The sequence below is a fragment of the Crocodylus siamensis genome, chromosome 7 (genome assembly GCF_052110815.1).
Source record: "Crocodylus siamensis isolate JL-2025a chromosome 7, ASM5211081v1, whole genome shotgun sequence".
NCBI lineage: Eukaryota > Metazoa > Chordata > Crocodylia > Crocodylidae > Crocodylus > Crocodylus siamensis.
In genome coordinates this window covers 21974159-21994989 of record NC_143401.1, presented here as the reverse complement: position 1 = coordinate 21994989, position 20831 = coordinate 21974159, and the positions used below count along the sequence as shown (strand labels likewise).

General features: G+C 46.2%; 1 protein-coding gene across 1 annotated transcript in view; it reads right to left on the bottom strand.

Moving 5' to 3' along the window:
• Positions 1-16826, bottom strand: part of C7H10orf71 (chromosome 7 C10orf71 homolog) — a 67015-nt gene extending 50189 nt beyond the window's left edge. The window contains exon 1 of the mRNA XM_090057857.1: positions 16724-16826. The gene's annotated coding sequence lies outside the window, so the exon portion shown is untranslated. The remainder of the gene's footprint in view (positions 1-16723) is intronic.
• Positions 16827-20831: the final 4005 nt, after the last annotated feature.

The window sequence follows — 20831 nt, the reverse complement described above, 5'->3', positions numbered from 1 at the left end:
TCTTGTCTTGTCTAGACTAAATAAGTCCAGTTCCCTCAGTCTTTCCTCATAAGTCATGACCCCCAGCCCCTTCACCATTTTTGTTGCCCTCTGCTGGACTCTCTCCAATTTGTCCACATCCTTTCTCTAGTGGCCAGTAGGCCTGTGTGAATAGGGAAGTATTCAATTCAGATTTGGCTGATTCAGAGGACAGTGATTCAATTCAGAGATCCAGATCACTGCCCTGAATTGATTTGCCCAAATGAGCTTCAGAAGATTTGCCACTGATTCAGACAGATTTGGTGATTCGGATCAGCCGGGGAGAGGCAGGCATAGCCAGGTGGCTCCTCCAACTGTGCCTGGCTCTCTCTGGGTTGGGGGAGCTGTGGGAGAGGCCGCCACGGCTGCTCTGCCCAGCCCCATCCCCTGCTTGGCAGCAGCCTAGTCCTGGCACTTAAAAAAAAACAACAACAAAACCTGCATTCACTGGCTGCAGGAGTGGTGATGGGGGCCTCTGGGCACTCGTGGCAGAGCACCCATACACAGCATGGCCCAGTGAGGGGCAGCAGTGTCTCCCCCGCACTTGGCATCTTCATGGCATCTGCCCCATGGTGAGGGTGCAGCATAACTCGGCAGGATGTGGCATGCTGCGTGGGAGCTGGGGCTGAGCAATGCCCAGCTCTGGCTGACTGCTGGAGCCGCCCCAGCTCCCAGATAGCAGGCGGCATGCTGCCAAGCCATGCTGCACCTCCTCCATGGGGCAGCTGCTATGCAGGTGCCAAGTGGGGGGGTGATCCCCACTGCCCCTACTGCCCCAGCTCCTATGCTGCATATGGGGGCTTTGCCACAAGCTCTCAGAGGCCCCAATCCCTGCTGCCAAAAATGGTAAATGTTGATTGTTGTTTTTTTTAAGGTGCTAGTACTAGGCTGGTGCGGAGTGGGGGATAGGGCCAGGCAGGGCAGCCATGGGGGCTTCTCCTATGGCTCCTCTAGCTATGCTTGCCTCTGTCCTGGTGTGGGGAGCTATGGCAGCTATCCCAGCTGGGTGGCAGCAGGGTATAGTCCCTGCTGTCAGTGTTGCTGCGCCCGCATCAGTGCTGGGACCAGGGGCTCTGCCCTGTTGCCACTTGTCATCCAGCACAGAAAACAAGAGATGCAGGCATGGCAGCGCTGGGAACAGGGGCTATGTCCTGCTGCCACTTGCCCCCTTCCCCTGGAGCAAGCTGTGCCCAAATCTTGGCCCCACTCTGCCCTGGCTGGGCAAGTGGCAGCAGGGCGGAGCCCCCACTCCCCGTACTGTTGTGCCCACATCCCACACACCCCCAAGTAATGCACCCCCCCGCAGCTAGGCAGCTTGTCCCAGCCCCAGCCCCAACCCCTCCCTCCCCCATGCCGCTTCCCGCTCCCCTCCTGGAACTTTTATTTGGTCTCCTAATTCAATTTGAATTTGGAGATTCAGTTTCTGAATCAGGCTAAATCTCCTCCAAATGGAATCAGCTACTGAAGCTTCACACAGCCCTAGTGGCCAGACCAAAACTGAACACAGTACTGCAGATGTGGCCTCACCAGTGCTGAATACAGGAGAAGAATCACTTCCCTTGACCTGCTGGCAACACACATACCAATGCAGCCCAGTATGCCATTAGACTTCTTGGCAACAAGGGCACATTGCTGGCTTATATTCACCCTGGGTTGCCTTGATGAACAATTGCTCTCCCAGGCCCTGATGTGCGCCCCTCATTTACTTATAGGCTGCCACCAAGTTCCCTCTAGTCTTCTCTTCTCCAGGATGAACAGTCCCATGTCTTACAACCTCTCCTCATATAGGCTGCTCTCCAGATCCCTAATCATGTGCGTAGACCTCCTTTGAACTCTCTCAAGCTTCTCGACATCCTTCTTGAAGTGTAGCACCCAGAACTGGATGCAGTACTCCAGCTGCAGCCTCACCAAAGCTAAGTAGAGCAGGAGGATGACTGACATTTTTAGTCTTGTTTGAGATGCATTGATAGATGCATGCCAGTGTCTAATTCACTTTGCTGGCTACAGCATCACTTTGGGGGCTCCTGTTCATTCTGTGATCTATCACGACTCTCAGGTCTCTTTCAGTTGTGGTGCTATCAAGTGTAGCACCATGGAACCTGTAAGTATGTTACAGATTATTTTTACCTGATGGAGCATTTCTCAGTGTTAAACATTATCAGGTTTAACACTGATCCACCGACCTTGCAAGCCTGTCTGGGTCTGTCTATATTCTCAGCCTGTCCTTCAGCGTATCGGCACTCCCCCGTAATTTGGTGTCATCCATGACTTGTATTTGTCCAGCTTTTCACACATTCACAGAAGTTTAGGGCTGGAAGGGACCTCATGAGATCATCAGGTCCAGTCCCCCTGCTCTCAGGAAAGACTGGTGGGGTCAAATACCCCAGCAAGGTGTGAGTCCAGTCTCCTTTTGAAGATCTCCAGGGTAGGTGCCTGCACCACCCCTGCTGAGAGTCTATTCCAGAGTCTGGTCACATGAACTGTGAAGAAGTTTTTCCTTATATCTAGTCTGAAACCTTCTTCTAGGAGTTTCTGATGATTGCTCCTGGTTTTTCCCTGGCACACTCTGGTGAAAAGTTGTTTGCCTAGCCCATGATGCTCTCCCCTGATATATTTGTAAGCTGCCACCAAATCCCCCCCCCAAAGTCTTCTCTTTTCTAGGCCGAACAGTCCCATATCTGTCAGCCTCTTCTTGTATGGCTTGCTCTTCAGGCCTCTAATCAAAAGAACAGCTCTTATCTGGACTCTCTCAAGCTTCTCCACATCCTTCTTGAAATGCAGCACCTAGAACTGGATCCAGTACTCCAGCTGCGGCCTCACCAATGCCGAGTACAGCAGGAGAATGAGATGCATCAGTCGATGCATGCCAGCATATTGTTTGCTCTGCTAACTGTAGCATCACACTAGTGGTTCATATTCATTTTATGGTCAGTTATGACCCCCATGTCCCTTTTTGGATGTGGTGCTTGCTAGAGTAGCACCACTAAGCCTGTACATTTGTTGCAGATTTTTCCTCCCCAGATGGAGCACTTTATACTTCTCAATGTTGAACAGCATCTGGTTCTGGTCCGTCCAACTAACTAATCTATCTAGGTCCACCTGCATCGTCAGTCTACCCTGATGCGTGGCTGCACTTCCCCAGAGCTTAGTGTCCTCAGCAAACTTTGCCAGTGCACTTTTCACCCCCACATCCAGATCATTGATGAAGATATTGAAAAGCACTGGTCCAAGTACCGAACCCTGGGGCTCCCTAGTGGCTACCTTCCTCCAGGTCAACACAGATCCATCTGTTAGTATTTTCTGGGTCTGACCCCACAGCCAGTTTCCCACCCATATGACTGTTGAATCATTGAGCCCATAATCCCCTAGTTTTACCTTGAGAGCCTAATGGGACACCAAATCCCATTCCCATGAAGTTAGCCTTCCTAACTTCAAAGTAAATGGCATCAACCTCATCTCCCTTATCCAGGTGGTGAGTAACCTGATTATAGAAGGAGATAAGGTTAGTCAGACATGACTTACCCATGACAAAACTGTGTTGGCTGTTGTTCAGAATTTTGCCTTCTACTAGCTTATGACTTATGGACTCCTTGAGACATTTTTGAGGATTTTTCTTGAGTTTGAGGTCAGGCTGATTAGCCTGTAGTTCCCTGGGTCCTCTCTCCTCCCCTTCTTGAAGATAGGCACAGCAATGGCTCTCTTCTGGGACCTTTTCTGAGCACCATGAATTCTTGAAAAGTTTCGCCAGCGGTCCTGCAATGATTTTGGCTATAGTTTGTTCAGCACTCTTAGATGGAGTTTCTAAATAGTCCCTAACCTGTTCTTTCACCACTGTTGGCTGCTCACCTCTTCCCCAAACTGTGCTGCCTGGTTCAGTAGTCTGGGAGTTGACCTTGCCTGTGAAGACTGAGGCAAAGAAGACATTGAGCACTTCAGCTTTTTCTCCATTCTCTGTCATAAGGTTGCCTCCCCCATTCAGTAAGGGACCCACACTTTCCCTGCTCCTCCTCTTGCTACAGACATACTTGTAGAAACCCTTTTGGTTACCCTTAACATCCCTTGTTGGCTGCAACTCCAATTGCGCTTTAGCTTTCCTGACTTCATCCCTGCATGCCTGAGCTATTCTTTTGTACTTCTCCCTAGTTATTTGTCCAAGTTTCCACTTCTTATAAGATTCCTTTTTGTAACTTAGTTTACTGAAGAGTTCCCTGCTAAGCCAAGCCAGTCTTCTGCCATACTTGCTAGTTTTCCTGCACATTGGGATGGTTTGTTCCTGCACTCTCAGTAAGGCTTCCTTGAAGTATTGTCAGCTGTTCTGGACTCCTCTCTCCCTCAGACTGGCTTCCCAGGGGATCCTGCCCATGAGTTCCCTGAGTGAACTGAAGTCTGCTTTTCTGAAGTCAAGGGTCCTTACCCTGTTGTTTTCCATCTTTCCTTTCCACAGGATCCTGAACTCAGTCATCTCGTGGACACTGCTGACCAAGTTTTCATGCACTACTACTACATTCCCCACCAATTCATCCCTGTTTGTGGCTAGCAAGTCAAGAAGAGCACAGCACTTGCAGAAGGAATTTGTTCCCAAAACTCTTCAAAAACTTCCTGGATTTACTGTGCACTGCTGTATTGGCCTCCCAGCAAATGTCAGAGTGATTGAAGTCTCTCATGAGAACCGGGCCTTGTGACTGGGAAACTTCTAGCTGTTTGAAGACCGCCATATCCAACACTTCCTCTTGGTCTAGTAGTCCATCCTTATTGCTCTTCCCTCTAACCTTAACCCAGAGATTTTCAACAGGCCTATCTCCAGTTTCATTCTGGAGCGCTGAGCAATCATATGGCTCCTCTATATAAGTGCAGCTCCTCCTCCTTTTGCCACACTTTCTGGGCATTCTTTTTTCCATGAGGACTTACTATGTTACACAAGGTTATGCCCTAGAACTTTGCAAGGGCAGTAGCAAGACTTTGTTCTTTCCTGTATGTAGTTCTGTATATAAGTTCCTGTAAATAAAGTGTTATTTCCATACCACAAGCCTCATTAAGATAAGATCAGGAGCTCACTTGCTATTTCAGTCACAAGCTAGCATGCTCAGCTAATTGGTATGGCAGTGAGAGGGTTAACTCAATATTTCTGCTTGCTGAGCCAGACAAGTTGCCCCTTCTTAACAGCTGCATGGCATGTATAGTGTCTCCATGAGTGCTCTTTTTCCAGTGAAAAAAAACAGCTTCCCTGCTTAATGCACATACCTATCTTGGGCAGCTGATTTGGAGCGGGGGTGGGGAAGATGTGTGCTGTATATGAGGAAATAACAAACCCACCATACTAGTACCTAATACTATATACACAGCTAAGTAATAAGTTGTGCAATTACTTTTTGCTGACAGTAATCCCATCTTCAGTTACAAGGGGATACCTTCTGCTCTAAACTGCCAGCCGCTGTTTCTAGGCACTCTTTCATCAGCTGGTATGTTTCATCCAAAGAGTCACTTTTGGGTAAACTCTGGGGTTTTATAAATAGATGATAATGTCATTCTATAGGAACAGGGGAACCACAGCGAAGAACCTGCCTCAGGAGGAGAGACTCTAGTTTCAGTATTTGAATTTAAGGGCAGTTAGTTGTGGGTGACATGGTTGTGATGAAATCCTTTGTATGAGACCTACGCAAAAGCAAGCAGATCAATTCAATCACTAGGAAAAAACTGAAACTCAGCAGTAGATGAAACATGGAGGATGATTTCTTATAAAAGAAAGGAAAATGAGGAAGATAAGGTGGGAAAAGATGACTTTACAAAATGTACAGCAAGAATGAAATGCAAAGAGGGAGTTTGCCAAGCAGCCATTGCCTGCTTCTACATTCTGCGGGCCTGTTGACTCCACTGGAACTACTCAGGTCAAAAATGATTACTGGAATAATTACAAATTTATAAGATCAGGCTCTGTATTAATAAAATTGATTGGGTTCTTCAAAAGATCCTGAGGGAATTAGGCACCAAAATCCTTTTGAATTTGATGGGGATCAGGAGCCTACCTTCCCTTTAAAAATTTCATCTGTGGCTAGCTAACTTTGTTTAAGAACTAGGCAGATGAGTATGAACAGAAACAATAGGCCATTTCCAAAATAATTCTTGCACACCTAAAACAAACAAACCCTAGAGGCACCCTGGAATCACTGTGGCCATCCCTGCTTGACCTGAAAGCTCCCTAGATACCCTTTTTCTTCACCAACTGCTTAGTTTCTGCCTAAGCATCTCCTAAGATTCAGAAACCAGGTGGAACAGTGCCTAAGTACCTTAGAAACATTGAAGTATGCCTAGCATACACCAACTACAGTGAATTCAGCAAAAAAACCACAGCAGCCATAGTCACTTCCATTCAAAAACAGCAAAAAGAACTCACATTTTAAATAAGCGCCTAGGGGTTAGAGCACTCACAGCATGGAAGACATGGGTTATAGACCCTCAGTTTGAGGGGATACAAATCCATATGATCTACCTCTCAGGACTGTCCAAACCACATAGGACCATAGAATGGGCAGGGGAGAGGAGATTAAATGCAAGAGTAATGGAACTAGAAGAGAACCTGACTTCAGTTAGGGCACTCAGCAAAGGCAAGGGAAAGTTATGCGTTCTGGTCTATGTTTCCATATTATTTCTGATTTTTTTATGCAAAATGCATAAAACAGCGGTTCTCAACCTTTTTAGATTCAAGGTTCTTCTTACCAGACTTGAGGCACTCCTCGGAAAATGACAGCTTTTAGTTTCTTGTTTTTTCTCTACAGAAAAAAATGTAATAGTTCTTCTGTTGCAAAGAACTTAGAAAGACCACAATAGGTCAGAATGTTTTTAACACTATAGATTCCTATTTGTTCCTGCCATGTTTGTACACCTAACAATGGTAACATTGTGTGGCACCCCACGGCACCCTTGAAATGATCTCAAGGCACTCTGATTGAGGATCACTAGCATAAGTAATGCAGGCAGGAGGGACTACTGTCTGAACCTGAATTTCAGTTGCCTGCCCAAGTCTAAATGAAATACCCCACACATTTTGCCTGCACATGAAATCTCTGGTGAACTGACATGCTCCACATTCACCTGCTCTAACTTTATGCTGTATAATCACAGGTAATGAAACCTTTTGTCTTTGCTGCTAGTTATTGCTTTTCCAGGCACAGTGTCAATCATTGGCCACTTCTACACAGCAAGATTTAACTATTAAGCATAAAAGATTAAATTGCTTATAGGTTCGAAATGTTCACATCAACAAAGCAGTTTATATCTTACTATTACCAGAAGCTCATTGGAAGGAAGTTGTACAACACTTAAAAAGATGAACCAAATAGACGTGTATCTGATCGCTATTACAGAGAAAAGTCTGTCTTAGCTAAGACTGTCCCTAGCAGAGTCTAGTTAGAAGGGGCATGTGGGCAAATACTGTCCATGTGGATGGGTTTACTCTGTGAGTGTGAGCAGTGATGGGTAAGACTATTCCTGAGTACTGTTATGTAAGTTTTCCACCTCCACTCCATGCCCTGCCAACCATCTCCCAGTTTATTGTCAGTGTTACTGCACAAAAATACAACTCCACCTCCTACATAATTAGGTGTCTAAGAGGCCTTTCAACTAAAGCCAGTGTCGCTGACAAAGAGTGATAAGCAAATATTACATCCTCTTAAAACAACAGGTGCCATTAAATAAGACCGTTATTTTTTTCCCCCTTTCATTGTTTATTTGATAGCCAAGGAGGCGGTAGGTGAGCTGAGCACTAGAACTGGGGAGGCAGAGGTGAAGCAAGGCTGGTGTGCTCTACCTTTGCACCTCCCAGCTTCTGGGTTCAGGGGAACTGGAGAAGATCATGCTATAACCTCAAGGGCTACCTCATCTTAGGCTCCATGTGAAAAATCCCATGGGATAGTACAGCAGCCCATCATTTCTGGACTTTGTTGCCTTGCCTAACAGTTCGCCAGAGTTCCACGGCACTGGGGCTTTTGCAGGAGTATCCCACAGTTCCATATCTCACGGAGGACTCAGCCATGCCAGAAATATTCCCTGATGACTGGTTTTGTGTTATAACTCCTTTGAAGTTGAAAGTTGATAGATGATACCATACAAAAGAAGAAGAAGGGCTCCTTTGTGACCGTTGACCCAGCAAGTTGGCCAGAATCCAGAATCATGCCCAGTGCTTCCTCAGAACAAATCCAACAACAGTGATGCAAGTTCCTCCAGCCTGCTCATTTGCTGGCACTGGCTGAGAAATGGTTTGGTGACCTATTCTGCTAGCTGTGCAGGGTGTTAGTGTTTTTGGCTGACAGGTAAGCACTGCCACGATTGGTGCACTTTGTGACAGTTTAACCAGAAAGACTTAAATGGTCTTTCTATGATCCTAGGCTGGTCATCAACATTTGGCACCTGAAAAATGCTGCTAATTAAAGCATCTTTGACTAATCCTGTAATAGATAGCAGTCCATAAACACTGCAACTGAGTAACCTCTCCAAGTCATAAGGGGCACTTACAGCTGCAAGTCTGTTGCTCAATCTCAATCAGGTCTGTAAATTATTTCACAACTATACTCCAGGAATCAGATAGACTTTCAGCCATTATTTTCTCCCAGGAATTCACTCCCAGGGCAAATTCATTTAAACTTTTGCCATAATACAGTAAAACAAGAGCTTTTACTTGGGGAAATGGATGGCCTAAGTATCTAGAAAGACTCTAAAGAGTCTTCTGCCTCTAGATTATGACTTCAATTATCTACAGGTTCTCAGTGATAGAAGATATTGCCACCTGATGTAGAATCACCCAAACTCCTATAAAATGAATTAAGTTAAATGAGACTGGTGTGTTCCCAGAATACTTGTTGATTGCTGTGATCCCCATCAACTGGCATCACCTCATAATCTAAACAGGGAAGTCAAGAACTGAACAGACCATTGAGGATGAATTCTTATCCCCTTGTCATCACTCCCACCCTTCACCTTCCTCAAAGATCCTACCATATTAAATACATTTGAGAATGAAGAAGGAAGCTTGCACTGCTGCTGCCAATATGAGGCTCATTCCTTGGGGAAATGGAAGACTGGTCCCAAAGCTGTCCAAGCAATTCTGACCCTGGTCTCAGCCTCTGTTCTCAGCTTTGTTCAAGCTAAACCCCACGCAATACCCTCCAGGGTTGGAAAGGAACATCATAAAGTGAAGCTGGGCCTTTTATGGAACTTCTATTCCCTAAAGCAGAGATTAGTTGTTGGGAAGCAGTTGTAGGCTCCTAACTTCCAGACACAGTTTAGTTTTTCTCAAATCTAGCACAAACTCTTACTGTTTCAGTGATTTTCATCTACCAACCTCAGCACATTTCCAAACCTCCTGCTTTTGTTCAAGTACTATGAATGGAAAGATAAACTAGATCTGCTAGTTTCAGGCTGAGATCTTCCCTTGCACAGTACTAGGGAGAAAGGTTGTATCAGGGACATCTTTCACTTGCATTAGCTGAGCTGGGGCAGATAACAATACCAGTTCTCATAAATCTTCAGGAAAGAAGCAGGGATAGGTAGGGTCATGCACCTTATCTTGGACTGCTCAGCAGAGGAGAAAGGCTTATGCACTGAGAGACGCATTGTGTACTATCAATACTGATGAAGTATTCTGGAAAAGATGATTCTTGTTGGAGACACCAACAGCTTTCCACATTTCCCCACAGAGGAGGGTTGCATTGTCTAGCATATAGAAAGTGACTGACATACTCATGAGGCTCATGTACATGACATCACTCTGAAACCCTCAGCATAGCTTGTCCAGGCACAGAGATTGTTATGGGGACACATGGGTACCTCTTGTGATAAGCTGTTTGCCCACCAGCTCTGCCTGGGAAGATAGGACCCCAGTGTCGCACTGGCCAACCTGTTAGGTGGGGATTGCACCCCTGTCAGGAAGAAGCAGCAAATCAGTGTAACGGGGTGTAAAATACAAAATGGCAATACTTTATTCTGCATGCCATCCTGGGACCTGTGTGGTTGAAGCCTTTGGGAGGCCAACAGTTTTTTGTGTTGCAGCCAGGCCTGAAGCTGAGTATCCAGTGCAGAGATGTACATGCAGAGATGTACATTAGGGCTGTGAGAAATGGCAGCGCTCCCTTTCACATTTTGTTTTGATTTCAAACAGCTGTTCTGTTCCATCCCATCGAAACAGTTTTGCCACTTCGACCCTGTTTCGACATTTTGCGCATAGGATATAACGGTGAAGGTCGAAACATCCTATAGCTTTGTCATTTCTGGTCTGAATTGGATGAAACTTGCAGGACTGATAGCCCCTTCTGAGGGCATGAGGTCTAACAAATTTCAAGAAGTTAGGTGCAGGGGGTTCGATGAAATGGCACCCCAAAGTCTCAAAAGCAAAACTTGTGTCACGTATATATGTTAAGCAACAGTGAGGTCAAAACTGCAGGTATGCTAGCCCCGGCTGAGATCACTAAGCCTGCCAGCTGTCAAGGAGATAGGTGCAGGGGTTCTGGGTTCTGGGGCCTGCATCCCTAACTGCTGACAGGCAAAACTCATGCCATGGGTGCTTGTGGGACTGTGTCTGTCTTGGGGCAGAGGCGGGTGAAAACTGCAGGCCTGCTAGCCCCTGCTGAGGCCATGATGCCTGCCAGCTGTTAAGGAGATTGGTGCAGGGGGGGTTCTGGGGCCCTGCACCCCTAGCTGCTGACAGGCAAAACTCGTGACATGGGTGCTTGTGCAACTGCTGCCTCTCATCAGGCAGCAGGACTGAAGACCCCCATCACTTGCCACCACAGACCTGGGGGTAATAATCGACCACAGTATGAACATGGGACGGTAGCACAGTGCTGTAGCCAGCAGGGCCAGCAATACTGTGGCATGCATGCATCAATTGATGCATCTCCAGCAAAACCATTGCAAAGAAGTGATTCTCCTGCTCTAGTTGACTCTACTCAGCATTGGTGAGACCACAGCTGGAGTACTGCATCCCTTTCTTGGCTCTGTACTTTAACAAGGATGTTGTAAAGCTTGAAAGAGTCCAGAGAGGGGCTACCCATATGATCAGAGACTTGCATGGCAAGCCATATGAGGAAAGGCTGAGGGACCTGGGACTCTTCAGCCTGAAAAAGAGAAGGCTGAGAGAGGACTTGGTAGCAGCTTACCACTACATCAGAAGCGTACATCTAGGGCTCGGTGAACAACAGTTCACCAGGGCACCCTTGGGGAAAACTAGAAATAATGGTCACAAACTCCTGGAAGATTGTTTCAGGCTCATTTCAGGCTCAACATTAGGAAAAACTACTTCACAACTACAGTGTCCAGACTGGAATAAGCTCCCTCCAGCGGTGGTGCGATCACCTACCCTGGAAATCTTCAAGAGGAGACTAGACAGTCACCTTGCTGTGGTCACCTGACCGCAGTTGTCTTTCCTGCTTGGTGCAGGGGGCTAAACCTGATGAACTTCCGAGGTCCCTTCTGGCCTTACAGTCTATGAATCTATGAGCGACTGGAGCCTAAGTCTTAGGAGATATGGCTTTGAAACAGTTATTCCAGGCCCCAGAACCCCCCTGCACCCATCTCCTTGACAGCTGGCAGGCTTTGTGGCCGCAGCAGGGGCTAGCAGGCTTGCAGCTTTCACCCTGCTGTGCCTTAACACACACAGTGTCACCCATGTCACAAATGTTGCTTATCTGCAGCTTGAGGTACAGTTTCCCCCAAACCCCTGCACCTATTTCCTTGAAACTTGTCAGGCTTTGTGGCCTTAGCAGGGGCTATCATCCTTGCAGTTTTGACCCTGCTGTGGCTTAACACATACACGTGACAGGAGTTTTGCTTTCAACGTTTTGGGGTGCAGGTGAACTCCCTGCACCAATCTCCTTGAAACGTGGCAGGCGTCATGCCCTCAGAAGGGGCTACCATTCCTGAAAGAGTCATCCAAATCAGTCCAGAAAGACCAAGCTATGAGTTGTTTCAACCTTCCCCATTATAGCCTATGGGCGAAATGTCAAAACAGTGTAGAAACAGCGAAAAGTTTCGACTTGTCTCATTTTGTTTTGAGGCTGTTTCAATGATATCTGTTTTGTTTTGATTTTGCTGTTTTGACCTCGAAACAAGTCAAAACACTGTTGAAAGAAAACTGGTGGCAAAATTTTGCACAGCCCGAAACTGTACATGCGCAGAGATGGAAGAAGGAAGCAGCATTCCAACCTGTTATAGGCTTGAGATTCCCGCTCCAAGAGCGGGAAGAAGGTGTGAGGCAGGACTATATCGGGAGTATTGTATCTGTATATTTCACAACTCACCAGCTGCACAGAAAGGGTGTGAGGAGCTAATTCATTCAGGAGGTTGGATCAACACTCATCTTCCTACATGCATCTCCCCAGCACGTAGTGCAGCTAAATATGGAACAAGCCTAGAAAGGCAGAAGCAGCAGGCTTCACGTTGAACTGAAAGGCTTTCCTCCAGGCTGCTGATGTTCTGAACAGGTACAGCTGTACAAGCTCAAGCAAAGCTTGAGAGAGTCCAAAGGAGAGCCACCTGCATGATCAAAGGCCAAGAGAGCAAGCCTTTTGAGGAGAAGCTGAGAGACATGGGACTCTTCAGCCTGGAGAAGAGAAGGCACGGGGTGGGAACTTGGTGGCTGCCTATAAGTATATAAGGGGGTGCACCAGGATCTGGAGGAACAGTTGTTCACCGGGGCACCCCAACAGATAACAAGATCTAATGGCTGTAAACTTCTGGAAGGCTGATTTACAGTAGACATAAGGAAAAACTTCTTTACAGTCAAGTGTCCAGGGTCTGGAACAGATTCCCCCCAGAGGTGTGCAAGCACCCACTCTGGACTAATTCGAAAGGCATTTGGATGCATATCTTGCTGGGATCACTTGATCCTAGCAGACTTCCTGCTTATGGCAGGGAGGGATGACTGGATGATCTTGTGAGGTCTCTTTCAGCCCCTAATGTCTATGAAATCTATGAAAACTCTCCACTTGGGCCTAGGCCTGGGACTACTGCAGAGGGAAAGGACCCACCATCCTCCAAACCCCTTGTGGTCCAACTGCTTTAGCTTGGACCCTGCCTGCAGTGGGGACACAATGGCATGGTCACATATTCCTGCTCATGTAGATTGGGACAGTGAGTTCCAGGCCCACATGCAATGCCCAATTAACAGCATATCGGGCACCCCTCAAACACAACACAGAAATACACTTTAGGGCACCCTGTCTGAAAGGTCTTCCCCTTCTGATGTTATTTCCACATAATCTCCTGGATGTATACCCAGTAGACTTGATATAGCACTAACCTCCCTAAAGCCACAGAAGAAACAGTTCCCTGCCCCAAACACTCCTGTTATCATTAGCTATACTTGAGGACTACACAAAACCCACCACTTTAGTTTTGGTAGGTTAAAGAACATTTTCCTTCAGTTTTCTAACAGATTTAAAAATCCACATGCACAGAGACCGATCCAGAACCCAGTGAAGTCAATGAAAGTCTGGACTCTGAAGTAGTTCTAAAAAACTTAAGTATGTGTGTAACTGTCTTCAGATGGACTGTCATCTTCATTTCAGCAGAACTGCTCACGTGAGGAAAGTGAACCTGTTGTCATGAAGCCACTCCAAAGCCAGGAATGAGTTTTGGGTTCAGCATGTACCATGGAGAGGTATTTGTCCTATGTTTGATCTAACTTTATGTTTAATCTCTTTTCAAAAACAAATGATACGCTGTATTCATTTTTATTACTTTTATTGCTATATGGATCATGTTATTCTGTATGTATGTATTGTAGCAATTTTGTGACCTATCTTAATCAAAAGGCTGACCTGCTGACAAATGTGGTTCTCTCTAACTAATGATTATTTGCCTGTTTGAAGAGGCATACCTAGTAAACATAGGGGAGGTGAACTTCTTAGCTGTCAATGGCCAACTGCTTAATAATGACAAGAGCAATTGTCAGAGAAACCCAGACTCCCAGGCACCTTGAAGAAAGGGCTATCAAAACAGGGAGGCAACTAGGTTCGGGGGTGAATACCCAAAATATTGTTCAGCTTGGAATGAGAAGTATTAGTTTCACACAAGAACAACAACACTCCCGGGGGAAGTCCATATTCCCTAGGCAGGAGGCAGTGCTCTAAAGACTTGCTCCCTGGGAAATAGAATGGTAATAAATGGGTGTGGGGAGGGGGAGAGAGGAGAGAGGGCTGTCTTGAAGGCATTTAGGAGGTGATGGTTGGGAAGTTGTCTTTGGAATTCACCACACCTTGTGATGTTTCCTGGTGCCCAGCTGTCAGAGCCGGTAGTCAGCAAATACTCAGAAAACACTGACAGAATTCTCCGAAGGACCATGTTGCAGTCAGACAGGAGGGCGAGAACTTTACTAGTTTTATTTTTGTGCTTGCCTTCAAATTCTGTGGTCACTTTCTTGTGCATGGTTCATTTCTTCTATATACCAGATTTTCTTGCATGAAACGTACCCTGGAGTATAATACACCTCTTATTTATGAAAGGCAGAATAATGAAAAAAAGATTTTTCCGGAAATATAGTCACAGAGCCTAATCTTCAGCTGACTTACTCTCTGTGTCCTACTTAATGAAAATTGAAACCCTAGCTGCTTGTAAAGAGAGTTGTAGTCTCCAAGGCAGTGAAATGGGAGGAGAGAGATCAGAAGCAGCTAGCAGACAGAAAAATTGCCATAAGAAAGGTTATCTTGATTAGTAGAACATCAAGACTATGAAAAAGGAGAGATGATCATTTACACCTCTGGAGTGAAGAACAATGAGCCAGTAAGTCAACTGACTCCCTCAGCTACCTGAACAGCAGCGCAAGAGCTGCTGTACTGTGGAACAAGAATCAGAGCAGGGTTCTTTTATCCCAGTCAGGAAATCAGCTTCCCTATGGATCTAATATACATCCCAGTTTTTTGGTGGGGAAGGTATACATTGCATTCAAGAAAATACAGCAATAAATACTTTGCTATTCCGTTGCCCTACTGGTTGTCCATGGTAAAGTTTGATTTCAGAGCATCTGAGAACTCAAGCTTTCCTCTTCTTTGGAGAAAGGGGCCCATAATTTTTCACAACCCAAGGGCAAAGACTTTGGTGCTGGCAAAAGGTTTCCCTATTGCAGCTCTGTAGTCAGGTATGAACGCAGGTAGAACTAAGGATTGTGGGGATGAGATATGGAAAGGGGAAAACTGTAGGCTGTTCTCTGAGAAGCAGTAGAAACAGTAGAACGGTGGGGAGAAACCTGGGGCTCTGGGAACACCCTGACTGCTGGTTTTGTGACATATTTGCAGGATTGTGACCATAATGGCTACCACACAGTCTGGCATTAATGATTTTAGGCCCTGGTCTTGCAAGCACCACTTGGTATAGAACTCACTACATTGACTTCTGTGGGACTGCCCCCATGCATACATGTAAGAACGTGCATAAGTATTTGCAGGGTTAGGACAGGCCTGTAAGTGTTTGCAGAAGTGGGAACAAAGGGATCCATTTAGAGTTTGCCAAATTAAAATGAGTCTTGCAGTTGCTTCTAAATAGGTTTTGGATCAGGCTATAAGACATTAAGAATAATATTTTTAAAGAAATTTAAGAGACTCAGGAACAGAGGTCCCACATTAAGTGACTTAAGACTTAAGAGATGCTGTCCCATTGCCTTGTTGTTAGATTCAGGTTCCTAAAACATTTAGGGCCTAATCCAAAAAGATATTGAGGAATTTCAAGAGACTATATCTGCCTAAATGTTTTTTTATGGATCTGGCCCTTAGAACATTTGGAAATGATACCCTCAATGTTTTTGTGTATCTGTCCTTTTAATTTTCTAAAAGGAAGCTTGTCAGTTCACCTTTAACTCTGAATTTCCTTCCATTAGTGTTTTAATTTACAGTCCCAACAACACTAAAAGGCAGGTTTTTGTGGTCAAATATATTGCTACATTAATACATTGTGAACATTACATAAAGCATGAAAAGAAAAGAAAAGAAAAGAAAAGAAAAGAATAAATTAACAGAAGAAGCTACATGGCACACTAGAGAATTGAAGTGCCATTTTATTACATATACCTCAGAGTTAAAGTTTTAATTTTCTTTTAAAAGATAGCAATACATCACTTTCATCCACTGTGTTAAAAAATAATAGAGGAAGCAATCGGTTCTTTGTTTTAGAAACAGTAAATGAAAAGGAAAAACCAAGCTATGCTTGGGCAACATTAACCAAACCCCTGCGATTTCTCATTAATAACAAAATTATTGATATTATTAATATTTGCCCTCATATACACCTTTCCTCAGAGGAAGAAGTATCATAATTCCTCCAAAGATTTTGAAGCATTTTCCATTTCAAATGAACTAATCCTCACAACTCCCTTGTGAACTATTACAAGTTTTAATTTACAGATGGGGAAACTGAGGCAATACACAGTTAATGGCAAACAATTTTCATTTGGTGCTCATTAAGTAGCCTGCTATGATCACGTGGCTAGTCTTTGGTAGCTCCAGAAATAGAAGCCAACAGTGCTGATTCCCAGCTCCCTGATTTAAGCATTAGCTCACAGTGCCTGCATGTCTGTATGTATAGCAACATATGTATATACAGTACAAGTACAGTAGAGGCAGCCACTTCATATGCTTGACTTGTGTGGCTGTGCAGGCACTGGGGAGTTTTTAAAAGTAGAAAGGTATTTGAAGGCATGTTTTCTTTACAAGCTGCAGACACTTGCCTCTTATCAAAGAAGGTCACAGCCCCGGCAGAGGGATCTTGGTGGCTATAAACCCAGCAGTTTCCAAATGGTTCCTCATTCTAGCAGCGCTTCCCACTGCCTTATATTGCAGAGTGTTGGAACTATAATTGGAGACAAGCACGGTAGATCATTTTCCCAGGAGCCTCTGGTAGCATAAGTTCAGAGCCTGTCGTCATGATGGACACCCACATCTGTGCCCTACAAGCGGGGAGGTCAGCCATCATTCATGAATGCACACAGACCACTTACACTCAAGTTACAGCTACAACATGTTTCTCACCTACTCTGCTTTCCCCCAGCAACCTGTTACATTTTTAATGCCCGCATTAGCTCTTGCAACAATTGATAACCCAAAGCTTTTCTCTGTTAGCTTAAAAGTATGGAAATGCCAAGCCATGAGCAGCTTTCAATCAAACACCAAAGAGCCAAGTATTTTGCAGGTACAGTTCCATCCCAGAAGAGAAAGTCGACCTTCCCACCCCCCACATTTATTATAATAATTTATTCTTATTTATGAAGTGCTATGTGTTAGAGTGAGTAAGTTCTGGCAATAATCTTCACTATTCACTCACCTGCCACCCCTCTGATGGGAGAATAAATAAATAAATGAAGGATAATTGCAGGTCTTATCATTGATATTTACGAGGTGAATTACTACTTCTCACTCAAAACAAACACAGTGATCACTCTAACAGTCTTCCCAACCAGAGCCCTGTTACTTAGGGAAATCCCCACAGCTGACAGTCATGATGCCCAGGTGGGGGCAGGGGGGGAGATTCCCCATGCCACCGGTGAGCCAATGGAGCTTGGCTTCTGGGAATATAAGGAGGATGAGGCCCTGGGTAAAATGCCTGCAGGCACTGGGAGAACAAGAGAGGGATTGCCCAAGATCCTAAGGGAAGACTACCCCTAAACATGGTACTGAGATGCGGAGAAAGGACCACGTGGCTGCCAGGCCCGTAAAGATGTTGGATACCTGCAATGGGACTCCAGACACCGGCAGTGAGTTAAAAGTGGAAACAAGTTGCAGGTCTGGGCAGCAATGGGATGAGGTGTCCCACAATAGAGAGTCAGTTCCTGATGGAGATTTGGCAGCAGTTCCAGTGCACAAGGGGTAGACATCGGGGACCCTCTGTGCTGGCGTGGGCAGCAGGGGAGCTCTCAGAGATGAGCCTACACAAACCACTGGGAGGCAGAGAAGAGACGTGGTGAGCCTCCACTGCTAACAAGGCAATTAGTGGGCAATGAGCCAGCCCAGGCGGGGGTGGCTCACAGTCAGGTTGGCTGATTCAGAACTTTAAGATTTTATTAGCCACATCACAGGAATAGCCAGGACTAGTCCTTTGCAGGAATTTGTGCAAAATGAGGCACCATCTACACAAGCTTCTAGAGAAGCAATTAGCACAGTTGGTACTTGCTTCTAGAACTGCAAAGCCAGCAATCCTCTTGGGAGCATAAGTTGGACGTGCTGTTGCTTGCAGTCCGGGCCACTGTAAAAGATGAAGAAATAAAAACACCCGATAATCATGTGGTGTGTCAAGCATTGTTACTCTGCAGGTACCTACTGACGTGTCATCTCTTTCCTCCCTTTTAATAAGATCAAACTCATGGCAGGAAAGAACCAGGGGAACAGATAGGTTCTGCAGGTCCCACTCCTAGCGGTTGGCAGATCTGTGTTCCCCTCCCTGTTCCTCAGAGGAGTCTCACCTTTTCCACACAATTCAGGTAAGTGCCTCCATGACGCGTGGGGTCTCTTTTGCCTCCACACATGCTGACTCAACCCTCTGGGGTGATCTACACTTCTCAGTCCCCTTCCAGGGGTTGATTGTTGGAGGAAATGTCCTTTTTAAGGCATTCCCTGGTTCTTTCCCAAGCTGTAATTGTAAGTTCTTCTTGGTTGTTGAGATCTCCAGCCGGGAGATGCCATTGCATGATGTCATCACCCGTGGCTGACGTCTCTGGTCCTTGGTAGGCTTTTCTTCCCTCTCCTTCATAACAGGGTCAGTAGGCTCCTTGTTACATTCCTCCCATTTTAATTCCTTGGCTAATACATAGATTTCATAGATTTCATAGACATCAGGGCTGGAAGGGACCTCGAGAGATCATCGAGTCCAGCCCCCTGCCAAAGGGCAGGAAGTCAGCTGGGGTCATAGGATCCCAGCAAGATAAGCATCCAATTTACTCTTGAAGGTGTTCAATGTAGGTGCTTGAACCACCTCCGCTGGCAGACTGTTCCAGACCTTGGGGGCTCGGACAGTAAAGACATTCTTCCTTATGTCCAGCCTGAAGCGGTCTTGCAGGAGTTTGTGACCGTTCGACCTAGTCATCCCTTGGGGCGCTCTGGTGAACAAACGTTCCCCCAGATCCTGGTGGTCACCCCGATAAACTTAAAGGTGGCCATCAGATCACCCCTGAGCCTGCGCTTTTCCAGGCTGAAGAGTCCCATGTCTCTCAGCCTATCATCGTAAGATCTGTTTTCCTGACCTCTGATCATGCGCGTGGCTCTCCTCTGGACTCTCTCAAGCTTCTCCACATCCTTTTTGAATTGTGGAGCCCAAAACTGGATGCAGTACTCCAGCTGCGGCCTCACCAAGGCCGACTACAAGGGGAGAATGACGTCCTGGGATTTGCTCAAGAAGCATCTATGGATGCAAGCCAGCGTTTTGGTCGCTTTACTAGCCGCAGCATCGCATTGCAGGCTCATGTTCATCTTGTGGTCAATGATGACCCCCAAGTCTCTTTCTTCTGTAGTGTTATCCAACGTAGCACTGCCTAGCCTATAAGGATGCTGCAGGTTTTTCCTCCCAAGGTGGAGAACCTTGCATTTTTCAGTGTTAAACACCATCAGGTTCTCATCTGCCCATTTGCTGAGCTTGTCCAGGTCAGCCTGGATCACCCGCCTATCTTCTGGCGTGGATGCTTTGCCCCAAAGTTTGGTGTCATCGGCGAACTTGGCCAGTCCACTCCTGACTCCAATGTCCACATCGTTAATGAAGATGTTGAACAGTATGGGTCCCAGGACAGAGCCTTGAGCGACCCCACTGGTTACAGGGCACCATGATGAGAGACTGCCATCAATCACAACCCTCTGGGTCCGACCACGAAGCCAATTTCCCAGCCAGCGGATCGTGGTGGAGCCAAGGCCACAACTGGGCAGTTTGGCCAAGAGGTGATCATGGGATACCAGATCAAAAGCTTTTCTGAAGTCAAGATATATGACATCAATCTCATCTCCCTCATCCAGGTGATAGGTCACCTGGTCATAGAAGGAAATGAGATTGGTCAAACAAGACCTACCTGCAACAAACCCGTGCTGGCTATCCCTTAGGATGTTAGCCTGGGCCAGTCCCTCAAGGATGGCCTCCTTAATAAACTTTTCTAAGATCTTCCCCAGGATAGAAGTCAGGCTAATGGGCCTGTAGTTAGCCGGATCCACTCTCCTCCCTTTCTTGAAAATCGGCACCACATTGGCCTTCTTCCAGTCTTCTGGCACTACACCAGAGCGCCAGGAGTTTTCAAAGATCCGTACCAGGGGCTGGGCTATGATGCTCGCCAGCTCCTTGAGTACCCTGGGATGCAGATTGTCAGGGCCGGCTGACTTGAAGGTATCCAGTTTCTCAAGATGTTACTTCACGAGGTCAGCATTTATGGAGGGTAGGGGATCCCCGACACCCGGATCTCCCTGTCCCATAGCAGGCATGGGCGTCCCATGGGACTGATGAAAGACTGACGCAAAGTACCTGTTTAATAGGTTGGCTTTTTCCTGGGCATCAGTTGGCAGTTGCCCCATCTGGTTTAGCAGGGGTCCAACGTTGCCCTTGCTTTTTCTCTGGCTCCCCACATATCTGAAAAAGGACTTTTTGTTGTCCTTGATGCTTGAAGCTAGTTGGAGTTCAGTTGCAGCCTTGGCTTTCCTGGTTTGCTCCCTGCAGGACTGGACCAGTGCAGAATAATCCTCCTTGGAGGTGAATCCCATCCTCCATCCTCTGTAGGCTTTCCTTTTTAGCCAGAGGAGGTCCACTAGGTCCCTGGAGAGCCAGGAGGGCTGCTGTGCCTTCTTGCTGCCTTTCCTCTATGTTGGAATAGA